Genomic DNA, 17,891 nt, shown 5'->3' on the forward strand with positions numbered 1-17,891 from the left:
ACACAAAACAAAAATTACAAAAACAAAAACACATTGTGGTATGAAGCCATGATCTCTACCCTCCAAGGATGACTTTGACATAAACAAATAAACTGTAGGCATATCAATTTTCCTAAACCAAACTTTTAGATTCTACTCTTAGAATTAAAACCTGTTCCTCCCACAGTTTAATTATTTCACTTATTCTTCCATATGCTCCGGGCCAAAAATTCTTTCTGCTTCTTTCACACTATGCATCAAATCTGCCAACAAACCTCATTAGGATTACCTTCAAAATATACCCAGAATTCAGCCACTTTTCATCAACTTTACCTTTATTTCAAATCGCAAGCATTTCTTTTTAGGACCGTTTCAAAAGCTCCTTAACTTGTTTCATGGCTTCTGTGCTTATCAACCATTCTCAGCACAGCATCAGAATGAGCCTTTAAAAAGCTAAACCACTGTAACTTTGGTACTTAGAGTCCTCCAGCGTCCTCCTATCTCATTCGGAATAAGGAAATAAATAAAGCTCCATCCCATGGCTTGTGCATAGCCTGACCCTCTTACTTCTGTGACAGAATCTACTCATTCCTTATTCACCTCTTAACAATATCATAGCACAGTGTGGTGGTTTAAAAGAAAATGCCCCTCTTGTCCTGCATTCAAATGCTTGATTCCCAGTTTGTGGCACTATTTGGTTATTTGGTGAGGCTTAGAAAGTGATAATTAGCTGGAGAAAATAACCAGAGGCAGTCTTTGAGAGTATAAAGTGCACTGCTCTCTCTCTCTCTCTCTCTCTCTCTCTCTCTCTCTCTCTCTCTCTCTCGCTCGCTCGCTCTCCCTGTGTGTATGTGTGTGAGAGAGAGCGTGTGTGTGTCTTTGTGTATTTGAAAGAGATTATTCATCATTGAATTTGAAAGAGGGTTGGTTACAGGAGGTTTTGAGGGAGGGTAATAGAGTACATGCCACATGAAAAACAAAAGACAGAGTACTAGTGGTGGGAGATTTTATAAGTTAAAGGACGATTTGTGAATGCTGATTTTTTTTTCTCTTTGTAAATGGTTGTTTCCTCGTTACAGTATCACTTGGAAGCTTAGTAAGAAAAGCAACAAACTTTACTGGATCTACTGAAAGAGAACAGATAACCTAGTAATGCTTTGTATTTCTTTGAAGGGATAGAAAACTTTGGTGCTTACTCAAGAGCTTCCCCTGCAAACAAACTATGGTTAGACTTCAGCTCAAACTGCATCTTTGCCTAGCTTATGTCCTTGCTTTATTCTGCTTCTTACCCTCATTCTCTTAAAGGTTCCCTGAAGGACCTATCTCAAGCTATATGCCTAAGAATGCTCATTTCAGGATCTGTTTCTAAGAAATCTAAATTATAATAGGACTCTAAGGAGAATTAGGTAGTGTATTATTTCAGAACAGTTGCCATCTCAACACTTAGCATTTTTCCACACCCACAGAATATAATATCTTAGGAGCAGGTACTTTTTTTTCAATTGGAGGGGCTGCCAAGATGGTTTATCAGTTAAGAGCACTAGTTGCTCTTCCGGAGGTCTTAGATTTGATTCCAAGCACCCACATGGCAGCCCATAATCATCTATAACTTGAGTTTCAAGGGAATTCAACACCCTCTTCTAGCCTCCATGGGTACAGCAAGCACATGGTGCGCAGATATACATATAGGCAAAACATCCAAGCACATAAAATAAAAACAAAAAGAGAAAGAGAAATTATACAAAATTATTTTGGAGTTTGTTATTTATTTAAACATAAATGTAACAGAAGAAAATATGGTAAGTGATCTAGGGTTGCCTATCCATCTTTCAAGAATTCTCTAGAGTTATAACCAAATGGAGAAAACATTAGCAATGTATTTTAAACTATTAAAATATACAAAGAGACATTCATTCCAAAGTAGTCCTAGATAAAGCTCACCCAGATTTGCTTACTGCTTTCAAGAGGTTTATTAGCCTAGAAGATATTTCCAAATCGTCTTTATTCTAAAGAAACAATCAGTAACAAGTCAAGGATCAACATATAAGCTATCATGAAACATATTTTCAGGGGTAGATTCACTTTTTCTTTACATTTTTTCATTTTACGTAACCCCAGTTCTCTGTCGCCTTCTCGGGTCTCCTCACCTCCCCCAATCCCACCCCTCTTCCACTCCTCATAGGGAGTAAGGCCTCTTTTGGGAAGTCAACAAAGTCTGGCTAACCAAGCTGAGGCAGGACCAAGCCCCGAACCCCTGTATCAAGGCTGATCAAGGTATCCTACCATAGGGAACAGGCTCCAAAAAGCACCTGGAATAGCTCCTGGCCCCACTACCAGCTCCCCCAACAGATCAAGCCACATAACTGTCACCCACATTCAGAGGGCCTAGTTCGGTCCCATGCAGGTTCCCCAGTTTTCAGTCCAGAGTCCCACTTGCTCAGGTCAGCTGTTTCTGTGAGTTTCCCATTCATGTCTTGACCACATTGCTCATATGATCCCTCCTATTTCTCTTCAGCTGGACTCCAGGAGCTTAGCCCAGTGCTTGGCTGTGGATCTCTGCATCTGGTTTCATCAGTAACTGGATGAAGGTTCTATGATGACAAATAGGATAGTCACTAATCCGATTGACTATAGGGAGGAAGGTCAGTCAAGGCACACTTCACTATTGCTACGAGTCTTAGCTGGGGTCATCCTTGTGGATTGCTGCGAATTTCCCTAGCACCAGGTTTCTTCCTAACCCCATAATGGCTACTTCTATCAAGCTATCACATGAAAAATAATCTTTAATAAATGTTAGAGGTAAATATTCAGATTTATTAACTTAAAATTTATTCAGCCATAATGTGGCATATTTTCAACATTACACATATATAATAATTAATATAAAATATATTATTTTTTAAGTAAACCAAAAATATAGAGCAATACAAATTTTAATGTAAGATGGAGGGAAGTATTGAGTGACAGAGAGAGCAAGAGAGGGAAACCTTTACCATAATTTTGAAGAAGGTCTGAGTATTATGGCTGAAAACATTTTATTTCTATGTATTTTCTGTTTCCTAATACAACATGTCTAGCTTTTAAAAAGGACTAAATATGATTAATAGAGGAAATGGGGTAACACTGACAAAATTCCAATAATGAAAAATGTGTGTGTACAAGGAGAGATAGAAGGTAACATAGAGAAAATTATCACACCACAGTATTAGCAACAGTTACCTTTTCTGGATGGTATGATCATACATGAATTTTAAATAGTAATCTGTTATTAACATGCATTATCATTGCCACAGAGGCACTGTGGATCTGATCATTATGGTAGAGAAGCCTCTGTTTTTATGGGCTTATGATCTACTCCTGAGGAAAGGCTAAGTAGAAGTTACTTTAAAAGAACGAGAATTGGGATTGCATAGAATATGAAGTAGGAGATGAATGGCATCACTTTTTTCTCCTTTGACTCATTTCCCAAGCCATTACCTAATATTACCTAATGTACAAAGATAGGCATTGTATATATATATTTCAACCGTATTTTATATATACATGTATAGGTACAGTATTTTTCATAGTGCCCAATATTAAAAAGTAGTATTCAGCAGGACATTGGTGGCAAACGCCTTTAATTCCAGCACTCAGGAGGCAGAGGCAGGCAGAATTTTGTGAGATCAAGGCCAGCTTGGTCTACAAGAGCTATTTCCAGGACAGCCTCCAAAGCCACAGTGAAATCGTGTCTCACAAAACCAAAAAAAAAAAAAAAAGGTAGTATTTTGAGGCAAATTACTGTATGATTGCAGCTGAAGCTTTTTCTGTTCCACCCACCAGTTCAACAGTCATTTATAAAATAATCACTCAGAGGCTTAATATTAATTATAATTGTTTGACTGATGGGGCTCAGGTTTATGACCAGCGAGTTCTCTATATTTTTATTAATCTTTTATTGACATGTGACCGTGGTGTTCCATTGTTTTCTACATGTTTTGTTCCTTGGTGGTTGGCTGGTGTCTCTATAACTCATTCTTTCTCCCTGTATATCTGCTTGGCTTACATATCTAAATATATTGTGACCTACTATAGGCCAAAAGAAGTTTTATTCATAAACCAGCAAAGTCAACACATATTTGTAGTTTACAGAGGATCATCCAACATCATGTGATCCCTTCAATAGTATATACTAAGGAAAAAAGTAAGAGCCAGAAAAAGGCAAAGAAGATGTTCTTTGATAATGAATAAGTAAGACATAATCAATGTCTCTCTCTCCTTCCTATTCCAATGTTGAACCTTTGATCTTACATATGCTAAAAAAGTGCTCTGTCACTGAGCTAAGACCCCAGCACTAAGTTGAGGTTTAAAATAATCAATTCTAAAAGTACAGATGAAAGAGGAGAGTTCATAACTTGATGTGATATTCACTTTTAATCCCACCACTTTCCAAACAGGATTATAGCTCAATGCAAAATCTTAAAAGGAAAATTGCAATGGATTTTATGTGACAACAGTCTTGGACTCAAGATTTAATTTCCCCATGTAAAACTATCCCCATGTAAAACTATCTTGCTTGAGTCTGACAATAATTTTAGCTTAGAAACTTTTTAAAATATAAATCTATGTGACATAAAGATTAAATAGACATTCTGATATTTCAGAAAGATATCATTACTAGGAGCTACTCTGATCAAGACTATATTAATAGTAAAAAAAAGAAGTTAATGTCCTTGGTTTTTTAAAGGTGCAACAAATCTATCCATGGATTTTTTTAAATGTGCAACAAATCCATTCTTTAAAAAAGGCAGCTTCTTAAATTGTAAGATAGAGAAGAGAAGGGTATGGGGAAGAGAAGTGAAAGGGGAGGAAAGAGAAAGGTGAAACTAACTGATGATGATTTTGTTAAAAAGAGTTTAGATTCAGGCTAGAAAATCATAGTTCAGCAGTTAAGAGCACTTGTTCTCTCTGACATGTAGAAGATTGCAGATGGATCCATGTCTATGGCCATGCATAAAATTTAAATACAAATGGATCAAAGACCTCAACATAAATTCAGACACACTGAACCTTTTAGAAGAGAAAGTGGGAGGTACCCTTGAACGAATTGGTACAGGAGACAGCTTCCTGAACATAACTCCACTAACACAGACACTGAGATCCACAATTAATAAATATGACCTCCTGAAACTGAGAATCTTCTGTAAGGCAAAGAACACACTCAATAAGACAAAATGGCAGCCCACAGAATGGGAAAAGATATTCACTAACCCCACATCTGAGAGAAGGTTGATGTCCAAAATTTACAAAGAACCCAAGAAGCAAGTCTCCAAAACACCAAAGGATCCAATGAAAAAAGTGGGGTACAGAAATAAATAGTGAATTCTCAATAGAGGAATCTAAAATGGCCGAGAGACACTTATGAAAGTGCTCAATATCCCTTGCCATCCAGGAAATCCAAATCAAAGCAACTCTGAGATACAATCTCACTCCTGTCAGACTGGCTAAAATCAAAACTCCAATGATAGTTTATGCTGGGGAGGATGTGGAGAAAGGGGAACACTCCTCCACTGCTGGTGGGATTGCCAATTAGTACAGGCACTTTGGAAATCAGTAGGGAAATTCCACAGGAAAATGGGAATCAGTCTACCACAACACCAAGCAATTCCACTATTAGGCAATTACCCAAAGGATGAACATTCATTTAACAAGGACATCTGTTCCACTGTGTTCATAGCAGCATTATTTGTAATAGCCAGAACCTGGAAGCAACCTAGATACCCCTCAACTGAAGAGTGGATAGAGAAAATGTGGTACATTTACATAATGGAGTATTACTCAGCAGAAAAAAAAACAATGGAATCTTGAAATTCAAAGGTAAATGGATGGCACTAGAAGAAACCGTCCTGAATGAGGTAACCCAGTTACAATAAGAGAAACATGGTATGTACTCACTCATATATGGATTTTAGACATGGATCAGGATAGTGCCAGTCTGTGCTTCCACTGACAGAGAGCCTGTGAAACAGGAAAGAACCTAAGAGAGATATGCATGGTACCCCAGAGAAGAGGAATGAGGCAAGATCTTCTGAACAGATTGGGAACACAGTGAGAGGTGGGGGGGAGTGGGAGCTGGGAAGAAGAGAGGAGGAGAAGAGGAAGAGAGAGTAGGTCTTGGGGGAACAGGAAGGTTAAGTGGGGGGTAGAATAGGGTGAAGAGGGAATCATACGTTAGAAGACAGATCTGGCACCAGTGAGACCTCTAGTGATCTAAAGGGATGACACCAACTGGCAAGCTAAGCAATAGTGGAGAGACTACCTTGAATGCCCATTCCTGATAATGAACTTGATGTATATTACCATCCTGGAGCCTTCATCCAGTGACTGATGGAAGCAGAGGCAAACACCCACAGTAAATCTCTGAACTGAACCCAAGGAACCCAGTGACGAGAGAGAGGAGCGATGAGCAAATGGACAAAGAATAAGCTGCCCAAACCAGCAGAGACAGCTGATCTGGACAGGGGAGAGCTCTTGTACCCCAGACCAACAGCTGGGAGGCCATCATGGGACTGATCCAGACCCCCTGAATGTGAGAGTCAGTGAGGAGGCCTGGGCAACCTATGGGGCCCTGGACAGTGGATCAGTGTTTATCCCTGTCATACAAACAGACTTCATGTGTACATAACACAAAGAGGGATGCTCTCTCAGCCTGTACTCTTATGGGAGTGCCTGGACCCTGCCCTGAGTGAAATGACAGACTCTAGATATCCCCTAAGTGGAAGGAAGTGGCAATAGGGTGGGAAGCTGGGGGGGGGGCGTGGGGGAGTGCGGGAGGAGGGGAGGGAGAGGGAACTGGGATTGACATGTGAAACAAGCTATTTAAAATTAAAATAATAAAAAGAAAAATAACCAAAAAAAGGGAAGAGAGAGAAAAAAAGAGCACTTGCTCTTTCAGAGGACTATGAGTATATTTCCAGCACATAAAGGTTCATGGACTTCTCTACCTGCAGCTCCAGGGGATTTCCTGCCCTTTTCTGAACACTGAGAGCATCAAACACACAGTGTATGCATTCCAGCAAAGCAATCATTCACATGAAATAAAATAATTTAAAACAATAAAAATGACCTAAATAAAAATAAGCTGCCTGTGTTTACGTGTGTGTGTGTGTGTGTGTGTGTGTGTGTGTGTGTGTGTGTGCATATAAGTGTGTTTGGGTCATAAACCTGGAGAGGAAATCATGAGTGGAAACTAGAGCAATGGGTTACACATAATAAGAATGCAGAAGGGGACATTAGCTGGAAAAAAGGGTACTGAATGTAACGGGAGTGGGAAAAGGAAGAAAGATATTGGATTGCAAGATTGATTGAGAACAAAGAATAGTGGAACATTTATGTAGATGACATTCAAAATTAAATTCAGTTAAATAAATAATATAGGGGCAATAATTAGAGGAATGAATGCCTATACATATCTATATCCTTTATTATGTTAATATTTTGAAATCCCCTGATAATTAGAATTAAATACTACTGAGGGAAAATAGCTAAGCTAGCTGTATCTCAATGGGTAACACCACAGTCCAATAACTTTAGTAGCTTTATTTCCTTTATGATATAAGTAGGTATTTAAGGCAACAGTCTAAGAGGCAATCTCTAATCATAGAAAAAGGCATCACAACAGAGATAATTTGCTTGGTGCCATACATGTTGCATATAATCAGAATGGCAGATATAAATTCTTAAACTTGAGAACTAAATGTTTGTTATTATTATATTCTTTCATATTTGCTGTGAAAAAGTTGAACCATAATGGAATCATCCTTCATGGAAGACCTTGAGAATTCATTTCTTGCTAAATTTGTGTTGATAATCTTTTAATGAAACTTAGTCTAGTCACTGAATAAATCACTTCAACATTATTTCCAGCTTATGCTACCATTCTATACCACATAACTGTGTTTATTATACTTTAATGAGTTCATGTGTGTCATATGGGGCCACATACAATCTACATTCATATAATTTACATAAGATCTGGGAACATACAAATTTTTATTTGCTTTTACTTAGTTAGGAATGTGCCAAGTTCATTTGGCTTTATAGGAACAAAATAGCAGAATACTCATTCATATAGAAATAAAATATTTTCATGTTACCAAAAATAATAAAAAATATAAGTTCCTGAAAGAAAGTAATTTAATTATCATTAGTATTTTTATAATAATTAGGTGTTATTTAATGCTTTCTTTGTAGATCAATTCTGACATGTTGGATAATGCTGGGTTATCTATTATCTAATTTGGCTTGTTAATAGTTATATAAAGTAAACTTTGCAGTGATTATTACACCTATATCAAACATAATAAAGATGATAGACAATTTTTCCTAGGTCATTTGTCTAATAAATGATAGAGATGGAAGGAGGATTCAGATTATTTTAATTCAAGGTGAAAACTTTTTTAACACAGTGTATAATCACCAAGTAAAATACTTATGCCTTATAGTTTAGTTCAATCAGAGAACTTTAGAAGTTCAGGTGCAATGAGTGCTACTTTGCGCTGTAATGCATGAGAAATCAAGTTCAGAAACTGCATGTAGTAGTTCATTTTCAATTATTTCTGCATGTCATAACATTTCAGAATATTGTCAAATTTAATACCATCTTCCCTGAGCCAAACAATTCTCCTACTTCAAGGCACAACATAGATGCTGTTATGAAATAATTGTGTGTTATACTTAGGTTAGCTTCTTTTGTTTAATATTTGTTTTTATTTGATCACTTATTTATGTATATGTGAATGTCTTGTGAGCATAACCTGTGTGAGTTATGGGAGGGTGATGGTGGATGCCAGAATTCAGTTTCAACCCTCAGCAGATGGAGTTACAGGCGGTTGTGAGCCACATGACAGGGATCCTGGGACTGAGGCCCTCTGGAAGGGAAACAGGTACTATAAACCACTGAGCCATCTCTCCATGTGACCTTGGATGCTTTAATAAGAGTATAAAGAGAAACACAACTTTACATACTCTGAAATAAGAAGTTCTAAGCAGGGTTAAGGATGTAGCTCAATGATAGAGCATATGCCAGTAATGTATGGAAGACTTTACAGTACTCTGAAATAAGAAGTTCTAAGCAGGGTTAAGGATGTAGCTCAATGATAGAGCATATGCCAGTAATGTATGGAAGACTTTACAGTACTCTGAAATAAGAAGTTCTAAGCAGGGTTAAGGATGTAGCTCAATGATAGAGCATATGCCAGTAATGTATGGAAGCCTTGGTTCCATATCCAACACAAGCAAGTTCTCACTATAACTGTTATTCAAAGGTTTATTTGATTCAGCAAATATATAAAATGTCTAGTTAAAGCCTAATTTCTCATACAGAGAACAATTCCTACAAGTACACTCTAAATATCAAATAGGCCATACTAATACTTTACAAATTACACATTTTATTTGAAATTCAAATTTGACTTTTTTTTAAAATTCCATGTGGCAGCCTTATTGATTCAGTCATTGTCATTTCACACAGACTTATTGCAGTCAATTTATCTTCTGCATGTTATATTCGTCTCACCAGAAACATGGACTTTGGTCGAACCATAGTTGGCAGTTTAGTGAAATCCTAGTTGATACTAGAAATAGGCAGGTCTCCAATTACAGGGAAACTAGGAGAAATATATAATGGAAGAGGAAACAGCTTAAACTAAATTGGTGTGGGTATTATTTTCTGAGCTTTTCTGATTCTAAGCTATGTAATTCTTTTTAAGATATTCAATTTCTCTGAGATCCATGTTCTACAAAATAAGAATATGAATACCTGCCATGTAACTAATGAGGCAGCATGATGGCATATAATACTATGACCATTAACTGCTTTGCACTGCTTCTCATAACTAGATAATTAAAATATTGAATAAAGAGTCAAAACAGGTTCATATGTTCAGTTGTTCAGTGGTTCTATGCCTGTGTTGTAAGTACTGATATTACAAGTTGAGTTTTTTACTACATTCGTAAGTCAATATAGTATAAATGGAAAGGAAGAGGTTCTTTATTGTCAATAAGGTAAGTTATAAATTACTCCTTTCACAATATAGAAGCTAATAGCAGCCATTGGCTGTATTATTTTCTTAAGTGATTATATTAAATGTGTCTTAAAGATTGAAAACTCTAGTCAGGCCCAGTGCCACATGTTTGTAATATAAGTACTCAGAAAACTGAAGTAGTAAGATCACAAGTTTGAGGCCAGCCTGGGGTACATAGAATGCTTGTTTATAAATCACTAGAAAGAAAAGAAAGTCTAAAGTCAACTAATTTCGGTCAAATAGGTTTTAAGAATGGAATCTTACCTGGGATCAATTTTGGGGCAAGTCTAGGTCATTACCTTTATTTTGGCAATTCTTTTGTTAAATTTGTAGGCATTGACAATTAGACTAAAGACTCAGTTCTCAACAATTCTCAAAGTGAAGCAAAGAAAGCATCTCTGAGGTCTAGAATTCTATCAGCAAAAAGGAGATCAGGGGAAAATCAGATGACTTAAAATGTTGCTGCTGCCAACTTCAGCAGATTAACAGTTGAAACACAGTTGTCAATGAAGCAGTAAGGTAAAACTTGGCATGAAGTTTCACTTGTTTGAAAAAGAACTTTTAAGGGGAGAATGAATGCTAAAGGATCAAGTCAGCATATTTATTGGTTATCATCTGTATGTCTCTGTGAATGTGAGCCAAAGATACTCACAAATTAAATAGATGCTGTGGCTTTGCAATCTAGGACTCTATTCAGAGAGAAAGATTTCGCATGAGAAACCATCACTTTCACCCTGCAAATTTCTACTGATGATCATCCCTGACACAGCAGCATTGTCCTTATTTGGGATGATTACACAAAGGTGAAGAAAAGATCTGCACAAAAGTATAGTACTTCTGAATCTTTTTTTTAGGCCAGTGTATCTTAAAGAAAGGCCATCACAAAAGAAGGTTCAGAAGCTCAGGAATAGTCATGCAGTTCTAGCTCCTATTGTTTGGTCTCAGAGGCTATTTTTAAACAACAGGGCTTTTTGTCTTGTGTAAAATCTGTCATGCTAACATTAGAAGATCCTGCTAGGTCAAATTTTTGCTCCCACATCCTTCTCCATTTGTGCTGTGGCATGTTTAGGAAAACATTCTGAATCAGCTAGATGAGAGGACCAAACATCACAGATTTCAATTCCTTGTATCTTTTCACAGTTTCTCAGTATCTCTTGAAAGGTAGAATGGGCTGTTTGAGCAATGATGAATGGAACTTCTATTGACTCACTTACATGACATGATCCCTAAGTACTTAAGTAAGCTTTCTACAGAGAAGGCCTTTACTAGGATAGGCCTGTTGGAGGTTCCACAAGATTTTCAGCAAGTAGCTTACCTGAGGAAAAATGAATACCATATGATATCCACTGACTTTGCTTTCTGTACCACATTTTCTATTTATCATTTCCTAATGGTAATTGCAGAGTAAGAGATGAACAAATTAAAATAAGACACAATATACAATTAGCCAGCAACAAATCTCCACAATAGTAAAGGCCACTATCCTTGTAAATAAATATAAAGACAGTGTTTTAAAACAGGGGAAAACAGAATGGTGTTTTGGTAATAGATAAGACTGAGGTTTGAGCACCTAAAGTATGTACAGTGATTGCATTGTAGGGGAAAGTTCTCAGAAAATGATTCTGTATGTTCAGCTCCCAAGCCATGTGGTCACAAGTAAATTCTTTTGAAAAACAAAAAGAGAAAAATAAGAAATTGGCAGCTGAAACCTTGGGACAGGCTTGTCATTGAAGAGCAAATGTAGCCATCAGCTTGCTGAAGACAACTGTATTAGAATAAATGAAACTTCTTGTTAGACAGAACACCAACTGCAGGCTTCTTTCCTTTTATCCACATCTCCTGTAGTTCCCATAGATCATACATCCCACACATTATCCTCCCCCTGATAAACCACAGGTCATGCCTACCAGAAAACCAGGTAGACTACCCCCAGAATTTTTCCTTTCTCTCTGTTCTCCCAGACACAACCCCCCATTTCATCCCCAGCTCTGCTGCAGAACACCCATGGCAGACTTCCCTGCTCCATACTCCCATCTCCTCTGCATCCCACAGATCTTTCCCTTCTATACTTCCTCCATCCTCCTCTTGTTGCTGTTTTCCAAATCCCAACTCCAGCAGACTCCCCCTACTACCTCAAGGATGGCTAATTCCAGGGCAACATATAGGCTGAAGGCACTCACACCTCTTATCCCCAACTAATCTCAGTATCTCAGTCTCCAACACCAGTAGGCACACCCTGTGAACACATGAGCTGAACAGACCATAAAACAGGAACACATAATCATATCATTCTCACACACAAATTCAGAGAAAAACAGAAGCCAAGGAAAAAATATCCACCCAACAAAGACAAATCCAGATATCAGCTCCTACACATATAATCATGCCAAATTTAGATTCCAATAATAAACACAATCAATAACAGCCAGGGCAATATGTCTCTGATAAAGCTATCCTATCACAACAGGTCCTGAATATTCCAACATATTTAAAGCACAAGAGAGATAGGGAAGAACACTACATACTCATCAAAGAAATATCCACCAAGAAGACATTTCAATTCTTAACACAAGAGCACCCTTGTTTGTAAAAGAAATAATACTCCAGCTTAAATAATACATTGAACCTCACACACTGATAGTGAGAAGCTTAAATGCACTACTCTCACCAACAGACAAGTCGTCCAGACAAAAACTAAACAGAGAAAAGAGAAATACTGGATAATCAATAACAGTACAATGAATCAACAAAACAAGAAGTTGGTTCTTCAAGAAAATCAACAAGATAGAAAAACCCCTATTCAAACTAACTAAAAGACAGAGAATATCCAAATTAAAATAATCAGAAAAGAAAAGTGGGTTGTAACAACATACACCAAGGAAGTTAAAATAATCATTAAGTAATACTTTAAAAACCATTATTCTTCTGGGTGGTGGCATAAACCTTTAATCCCAGCACTCAGGAGACAGAGGCAGGTGGATCTCAGTAAGTTTGAGGCCAGCCTGGTCCACAAAGTGAGTTCAGGACAGCCAGAACTGTTACACAGAGAACCCCTGTTTCAAAAAATTTCTACAAAATTGGAAAATCTAAAAGAAATGGGTAATTTTCTCGATAGATGCCATTTACCAAGCTAAAATAAAGCCAGATGAACACAATAGACCTATAATTTCTATGGAAATAGAAGCAGTCATTAAAAGTCTCCCTCCCCAGCAAAAAAAAAACAACAATAACAACAAAGAACAAAAACCAAAAAACCCAAACGAAAAACCTCAGAGCCAGGTGATACTATCACAGAATTCTATCAGACTTTCAAAGAAGAACTGATACTGATACTCCTCAAATTATTTCACAAAATAGAAACAGAAGGAACATTGCCAAATTCATTTTATGAGGTCACATTTACCCTGACACCCAAACCACATAAATATTAAGCAAAGAAATAATTGCAAACCAATTTATCTTATTAATACAGATGCAAAAATACTCAATAAAATGCTTGCAAATCGAATCTAAGAACACATAAAATAGATCATTCAATATTATCAAGTAGGTTTAATTCCAGAGATGCAGGAATGATTCAACATATGAAAATCTGTAAATGTGATTCACCATATAAAACTATTTTCCTTTATAATAAACACTAAGACTTCTCTACATTCTTATTTGTCTTATCACATTCACTCTTGAACCCAGCTGAATTTCAAACCCAACTGTCCGGATAAATTGATCCTTTCATAGCTGCTGGTCCCCTGATATGCAATTGCCAGTTATCTTTCCTCTTCCTAGTTGAGTCATGAGTATGTTTGTCAGAACACATCTCTCTCATACATATCTCTCCCTGCCTAAAAATTCTTGATCGTGTCACTTCCAGGTTAGTATATTCATCTGGTATTATCATAATTTTCTTACCTTTATTTCTTAATTTACATTCTCACTACACTACCACATACATGTATGTCTCTGGGTTAATGATATTTTTCTTAGTGCGTTCTCTCTCTTAGCATTCATTAATCAATACACTATGTTTCATTTATTTAATCTGCAAAGAATATTGATTTTCAAAAGAATGTAATCTCCTTATGTGTAGACTTTTATTTTGTCTTTCAAAAAAGCTATTGTAAGAGTCAGAAGATGAGTAAGTTTATTGCCACATTGTGTCTCCTACTAACAAACATCTGAAGTTACACACATAAATTCTCATCAACATGATTGCCCACATATGAGCTGAACAAGGATAACACCTAAGGACTTGCCAAACTTAAGGGGAAAAGCACACTAGGCTTCAACCCTATATAAAGAACTACAGGCAACTGAGGAAAGCTGGAAACAGGATCAGTGATCCTCCCTAGGGAAGTCACCAATTTGTTTTCCAGTGCCGTCATGCTTTTGAAATGAGATACAAACTAGCATCTCATACAAAGCAGATTCCACTCCATCTGTACACAACCAGTAAGCTAATTCATATCAAACAAAAATATTTTTTTTCTCTTTTAAAGGGGAAGCATTAACTTTTCCCTTGTATTTATCTTTCCTCTGAGGGGATGCATTCTAGGTACATTGTTTCTTCAACCTCCCAGATCACTCAGTGCATAGAAACTCTTTCTTTCAATTTGGAGAATTCTAAATTCATAATTATATTTTTAATAATTTACACCTTAAATTTAGGTGTTTATCCTATTCTAGAAATTATAAAACATCATAGAACATTTATTTATGAATGTCTACTTCTGACTGTAGATTGTTACACAAAATTATAATGGTATTATTTAAATAATGCTGAACATAAATCATATTTTAACAGTTATTCAGTAATTCTAAGTAAAGCTAAGACACCTGAGTCATTTTAGCTTCATTCAAGCACAAGGAAAAAAGTATTTAAGGCAGAAGGAGTTTTTTTGTTGATGTTATTTTCTCTAAAAGGGGGAAGAAGGAAATTTGTATCTTTAAAAACTTTGGACCTTGGTTCAATCATGGGTCTTAGATTAAAAACTGAGACAGAAAATGAAAAGGGATGAGGTCACTCAATAGTTTGTTCATCTCAGACAAATAATTCTAATCTCAAAATTACCAGGATCCAGGAAAAAAGGTTTGGTTATGTAAGCTGCAAGGGAATTCAAAAGCATTGAATCTATGACAGCACAGGTCAAGGAAATAAAGACTTGGAACTTTAAACAAAATTTCAAACCCAGCAAGAACAAATTTGGGTTCAACATCTAGAATTAATATAACAATTGACATCAATGGAGAAGATGAAACATTTATTGCTGGTAGATATTTTTAAAAATTATCTTAAAATGTGATCATTGTGTTATAAATACACTCAAGTATGACTTAGTTCCCCAAACTTTAAATGTCACTTTTGGATACACTGAAATTGAAAAGAATTGAAGCATCAAATATAGTTTTTATTGTTCATTTCCTGTTTTCCATAAAACAAAAATCAATGCTTGTTTTGAACTGATAAATAATAACAAATCCTAATAAGCATTTGCAGAAATTGGATTATATTTAATATTAATTTACTGGAGATTGAAATTGACCAAACAAGTTTCAATATTTAGCCTAAACTATATACCACTGACACTCTGCATGATTACACTTAGAAAACAAAATGTATTTGTTTATTTTGCAAAGTTTTATGGTTATTATAATATCTAGACAAAAGAGGGTAAACATAACAAATTCATACTATAAGAAAAGTCTGACAGATATGTAGAAATAAAAGCAATCATTTAGTTTGAAACTGGTGCTACAGAACACACATTAGGCAAGTATCTATTGTTAGGAATGTGTACTTGTGAGATACTAGTTACATATCTTCTCGATTTGGGAGCACTTATTTTGCCCTAGATTCCTCTGTTATTGACTCATGTATTTCGTTTATTTTTCATTTAACTACTGCTATAAAAATTAACTGTCCAATTTCAAAACCATGAAAGGAGACAAACTCCTCTAGACATAGTGTGAAGTTCAAACTGGTAATCACACAGTTTTCAAAGTTCTCAGACAACTTTCATTTGACAACAAATCACATCATATCTACTATTAAAAACTATTTTATTTTATTTCATTTGTATGAGTGTTTTGCCTGAATTCATGTATATGCATCATGTGTGCGCCTGGTGCCCATTGAGCTCAGAAGAGGGAATGCCCTGGAACTGGAGTTACAGATTGTTGTGAGCTACCATGTGGGTTATCAGAATATCTGTTAAATATTTCTCATAATTAACTATATATTGATTGATGAAACATCAGATTTCTGTCCTATTTTTAATTTAAATGTATGTATTTACAAATATATGGTTTTAGCACACATATAGATAATATAATGGTTACTACAATGGAGCAAATAGAAATATCATTTTCATAATTATCTTCTTTGTGGCAGAAACATATAAAATATGCACTTTATTAAAAGTTCTGAGAATGAAATTGATTACACTCCTCATTTGGTATGTCAGATCTCCGGATTTGTTCATATAAATATAACTATTACTTTGCATCTTTATAGCTATATTTTCCCATTCTATTATCCACTCTATATAATTTTTATTCTTTGTCATTATGTTTTTATATTCTAAATATTAGCAAAATCATAAAGCAATTTTATTTCTCAGTGTTGCTTACTTGACTTAACATAATGTTCTCCAGACTCATCTATGATATGGCAAATGTCAGGATGCTCTTCATGTAAAAACAATCACAATTTTTAGTGTATTTTTCTTTATATCTGTGAATCTACCACAGTTTATCCCTTCGTTTATCAAAGTATGCTTTAGTTACTTCCATAACGTTAATGTGAGTAATTATGAAATAAACATGGAAATGCAGATAATTTTATTGGATTTGATTTACTTTCTATTGGGTATATATACAGAAGAGAAGAGGGATTGCTAGGGAGCTCTGGATTTTCTTTAATGATCTTCACATTGTTTACAATGATTGTACATTTTATAAATGTTATTAATGTGGATTATGGCTCCTTTTTGTTTATGTCCTCTGGATTTACTTGTTAGCACTGGTTGTTTTGACAATCATCATTGAAACACACTTTATTTGACATACTTCGTGGGTTTGATTTGTATTTTCATAATGACTAATGAAGTAGAGTACTTTTAAATACACTTTTTATTCATTTTATGTATTCTTCATTAAAAGATGAACTTTGTTTGGGTATTTTTCTAAATCTTTAACTGGATTTGTCTGAATTTATATATTTACTTTTCAAATTTTCCTAGCTTTGCCAATTTGGCTAGAATAAACCTTGAAGTAGACCTCTTTGGTCTAATCATGATAGGATATCTTGGGCTTTGCAGATCTCATTTTCTATTTCTCTCAAGACTTGGGAAACTGTTAATAATTATGTCATCATATAAAGCTTCAATTTCTGTAATTTCCATAATTTGAATGCCAATTTGTTTACTATTTCCTAAAACTCTCTTAGGCTTTCCTTGAATTTTCTCATTTTTTTCTCTTCTTTGCTTTTGAGTGTGTGCTTTCAAAGAGCATATCTCCATATTCACAGATAGTTTGGCTTTATCTATTCTAGTCTTGACATGGTCTTAGGAATTTTAAATTTCATCCATTTTGTTGTTCACCACAAATATTTCTGTTTTGTTCTTTTTGATTATATCTCTTTAATGACCTTCTGATGTAGTTCATACAAGGGTTGCCCTGATTTCATTGAATTATGTATCTTTGTTTTCTTGTTTCTCAGTGAGTTTCCCTTAAATCTTCCTTTTAATTTTTTTCAGATAATTTGTAAATCACTGTTTCTTTGAGCTATGTTACTGGAAACTTATGTTCCTCCTTGGTGCTATATTCCTTCCTACCTTCTTTCTGTGTGTT

Source organism: Mesocricetus auratus, unplaced genomic scaffold (genome assembly GCF_017639785.1).
Source record: "Mesocricetus auratus isolate SY011 unplaced genomic scaffold, BCM_Maur_2.0 Super-Scaffold_100003, whole genome shotgun sequence".
Classification (NCBI taxonomy): Eukaryota; Metazoa; Chordata; class Mammalia; order Rodentia; family Cricetidae; genus Mesocricetus; species Mesocricetus auratus.